This window comes from Bos javanicus, chromosome 25 (assembly GCF_032452875.1).
Source record: "Bos javanicus breed banteng chromosome 25, ARS-OSU_banteng_1.0, whole genome shotgun sequence".
NCBI lineage: Eukaryota > Metazoa > Chordata > Mammalia > Artiodactyla > Bovidae > Bos > Bos javanicus.
Window position 1 is genome coordinate 7,952,500 of NC_083892.1, and position 4,354 is coordinate 7,956,853.

The 4,354-nt window shown below is 47.4% G+C and overlaps 1 non-coding gene across 1 annotated transcript; it reads right to left on the bottom strand.

Moving 5' to 3' along the window:
• Positions 1-2,437: 2,437 nt before the first annotated feature.
• On the bottom strand, positions 2,438-2,510 carry TRNAG-CCC (transfer RNA glycine (anticodon CCC)). Its single transcript has one exon. It is a non-coding gene; the product is annotated as a tRNA-Gly (tRNA).
• Positions 2,511-4,354: the final 1,844 nt, after the last annotated feature.

Here is a 4,354-nt window from a genome sequence, read left to right on the forward strand (position 1 = left end):
CCCTGGGTCACTGCTGGTGCCCAAGGAAGGAGGGACATGGAACGGAGTCACCTTAGGCCCTGGGGTCCTTGCAGGCCTGAACCTAGAATCAGAGCTGCTCCAGCGGAGTATGTGAAGCATCACTTACTATGGTGTGCCTCTTCAGATGGTTTGTTACGCAGCCATAGCTGACGGATACCAAGTTTTTTTCTGTGTGCGTTTCACCTATGTTTTCCCCCACTATCACAATTACTAAGAAAGATGTGATGTGTGGGACTTCCCTGCTAGTCCAGTGGTTAAGAATCTGCCCTGCAATGCAAGGGACGCAGGTTCGACCCCTGGTTGGGAACTAAGATGCAACATGCTGTGGAGAAACTAAGCCCGTGAGCTGAAACTACTGAGCCCATGAGCCTCAGCTAGAGAGTCTGTGCCCTGCAGTGAAATATCCAGTACAACGCAGTAAGATCCCGCGTGCTACAGCTAAGACCTGACACAGCCAAATGAACACATATTTAAACAGAAATTGAACGGATTCTTTAAAAAAAAAAAAAATGTGTACCTCTCCAAAATCTTCAACAGGCTGTGTGTTTAGAAGTGGGCAGCAATCATATTTATCTTGTTCCCATCACCTAAAATTCTACCTGGCACATGGCAGGACCTCATAAAGCACGTATTGAATAATGAAAGATGAATGAATAAAAGGAAGCAAGGATAAATGCGCTTAGGTTGCCCCAGTTCCTTGGCTGCCCTTGGATCCTTCCAGTTACATTTCCTTTCTTTCTTTTTGAAAGATTACTCTAATTTTAGTAGGAGTTAATTTTTATGATCTGCCTGAATCAAGCATGTAATAAAAAAAACACAAAAACCCAAAGCTTAATGAATATATCTGAGTTCAGTGCCCAGTTGACTAAGCTCTCCTCCTTCACCTTTGACTTATTTCCTGTTTGTAACAGTCTTGGGATGCAGGATTTCTTTCCCTTCCTTGGGAGGACTTGAGGACCAGATGTGCCCAGGACATGTGGCCTGTCTACCAGCAGGGGGTGTGAAGGAGCCACGTCTATTATCTCCAGCTTGTGGTCCAGGGTCTTCCTGCAGCCGGCTCCCTTCTCAGTGGGTCCTGGGCCTCGCTGACCTGATGCTGGGGCCCCATCTCTGAGAACCTGTGTGAAGTGTTCGAGTCTCATCCTCTCTCCAAGAATATGCCTTCATTCCCTGGGGTGCAGGAAGAATAAACTTCTTTTTTTTTTTATGGTCAGGAAAACGTTAATGAAAAATGAACCATCAGTGAAATTAATTTCAAAGATTTATGCATTCCCTGTGACTAACAAGCCTGCACCTGTTCATTTGACATCCTTTATCTGCTTCTCCCCCCGCCCCACTTCCCACCTTCTTAAAATTTTCATCCTTTCCTGAAGGCATCTGGAGGGTGCGTAGAGCAGTTAAATACACATACGACGGAATAGGGACACGGCTTGTTAATTAAAAAGCGTGCTCTGCTGCTTCAGTTTGGAAGAGATGAACCAGGCGGAGCAGAGTTACCATCCAGGAGATGCTGGTGGGGTTTTTACGTGCTATGTAAAAGCCCCTGGTTTAATGGGAAGGAAGGGACGTTCATTAGCTCTTCCTGGAGCTCCTCTGCCTCCGGCCTGGTCCGCGGGAGTCATCCTTTCTCCCATCCTCCCCTCCCTTGGCATCACGACGGACACCCTCATTGGATAAACCTACAGAGAGAATCTCCTGTCTCCCCGGTTCCGCCTCCACATTCATCCAACTGTCCTCAGGTCCAGCATTCTTCTATTCATGCCACTGACACCACATCCTGCCATTATTTCCTTGCGGCTTGGATGGGCGGAGGCCCGACAGGCCCTTTCTGATTGGCAGCTCTCAGAGGTGAGGAGCTTGCAGTTTGTGAAAAGCCCTAGAGAAATCCCAGATCGTGACAACTGGGGCTTCTTCGGGCATGGCCCCCGTTTGCTGTCCACCCTCGTGTCTGCCCCCTTCATTCTTGGTTACCTCCTTTGGGCACCATGCAAGTGTGTCTATAATAGCTCTGAGAATGTCCTTGAGACATTCTCATCCTCTAGCCTTTTATGAACTTTGTCTTAGGCATATTACTCATCTTCCTTTTTTAAAACTTTGCATAAAAAATGTAAAAATAATTGAGGTGTAACATCATGCAGTGTGTACGAAATGTGTGCACCTTAGTGTGTAGCCTGCTGAGTGTTTATATATGTGTGCACCTGTGTAGGGGCTTCCCAGGTAGCACTTGTCGTCAAGAACCAGCCTGCACGCATCCTTGTGCAACCGCAGCCCCAATCAGAATGGGAAGTGTCCAGTCACTCCGCCTTTTTGCAAGCCCTTGGCTTCGTTAATCTTTCTTTTTCTTTTTAAAGAGTATTGTATTTAAAAAAAATAATTTGTTTGCACCAGGTCTTGGTTGCAGCATGCAAGCTCTTAGTTCCCTGACCTGGGATCGAACCTGGGCCCCCTGCATCGGGAGTGCAGAGTCTTAGCCACTGGACCACCAGGGAAGTCCTTTTTTTTTTTTTTTTTTGAATTCCAGCCATTCTGCAGAGGGTGTAGTGGTTCTCCATCTCCGCCCCCCGCGCCTCCCCCCCGCCACCCCGCCTCTGCTACCGCTGTTTTATTTGTTTATAATTTATTTATTTATTTTTGGCTGTGCTGGGTCTTCGTTGCTGCTTTTCTCTAGTTGCGGCAAGCGGGGCTGCTCTCTACCTGTGGTGTGAGGGCTTCTCATTGCGATGGCTTCTCTTGTTCCCGAGCGTGGGCTCTAGGCACGAGGACTTCTGTAGTTGTGGCCCACGGACTCAGTTGCTCTGTGGCGTCTGGGAACCTCCCGGACCAGGGATTGGCAGGCGGACTCTCATCCACTGTAGCACTAGGGAAGTCCCCGGCTCCTATCACTTTAACACCATTTTCAGCCGTTGGACATGGTGGGACGTGAAACCCAGCCCCGTGCTCACTATGAGGTTCGTGAAAAGAAGGCTGGTAGGAAGGCAAGCAGGAAGGTGAGAAAGATCCTTGGAGAGTCTCCCCCCTTTTTTTTTCTTTATTTTTTGGAAATGTGTTCACAGGGGGATCTATAACTGGGAGAGGAAGTCTGATAGTTCTTTATCGGATGGTTTTGCTCTATAAACATTCACCCTGCATAGTCACTGCCCATCTACCCACCTGCCCCCAATCCAGACCTGCTCTCGGCCTGTTCCTCTTGGGTTTGGGGGCAGAACCATGACCTCCGGAGCTCTCCAGGAGTGTGGGGATGTCATCTCTGGTGTTGGGGGTCTTTCTTGGAGGAAGCAACCTGTTCTTCCATGGTGGGAGAGACCCCAGGGAGAAAGAGTACAGCCATGGGGCTAGGCATGCAGGCACCTAGCATGAGACAGCTCAAGTTCAATCCTGGCTCCAGGATTGGAAATGCCATGAGGAAGTGCCTCGACCCTTCTGTCCTCATATTTCTCATCCGTAAAAATGGGATGACAATATGAACAGGCTTTGTCTCACAAGGTTGTTCTTTTTTGTTTTAAAATTTTTATATGATTTTTAAAGGCTGCACTCTGTTAACAGTTATTGCAAACTATTGGCTGTGTTCCCTGTGTTGTACAATATATTCTTGTAGCCTAATTCATACCCAATAATTTGTACCTTCCATTGTCCCACCCCCAACTTGTTCTCCTCCCCAGTGATAACCACTAGCTTGTCCTCTGTATCTGTGAGTCTGCTGCTGCTGCTTCTTCCTTTTTTTTTTTTTTTTGGTTATATTCACAAGTTGTATTTTTTTAGATTCCACATATAAGTGATGTTGTTGTTGTTGTTCAGTCTTCAAGTCGTGTCTGACTCTTTGCAATCCCATGGACTGTAGCACACCAGGCTTCCCTGTCCTTCACCATCTCCCAGAGTTTGCCCAAGTTTGTGTCCATTGAATCTGTGAGGCCATCCAACTGTCTCATCTTCTGTCACCCCCTTCTCTTTCTGCTTTCAATCTTTCCGAGCATCAGGGCCTTTTCCAATGAGTTGGTTGTATGCATACAAGTGATATCATACAGTATTTGCCTCTCTATCTGGCTTTTCTCACTTAGCATAATACCCTCCAAGTCCATCCATGATGCCGCAGATGGCATTATTTTGTTCTTTTTATGGCTGAGTAATCTACTGTGGTGCTGGAGAAGACTCTTGAGAGTCCCTTGGACTGCAAGGAGATCCAGCCAGTCCATTCTGAAGGAGATCAGCCCTGGGATTTCTTTGGAAGGAATGATGCTGAAGCTGAAACTCCAGTACTTTGGCCACTTCATGGGAAGAGTTGACTCATTGGAAAAGACTCTGATGCTGGGAGGGATTGGGGGCAGGAGGAGAAGGG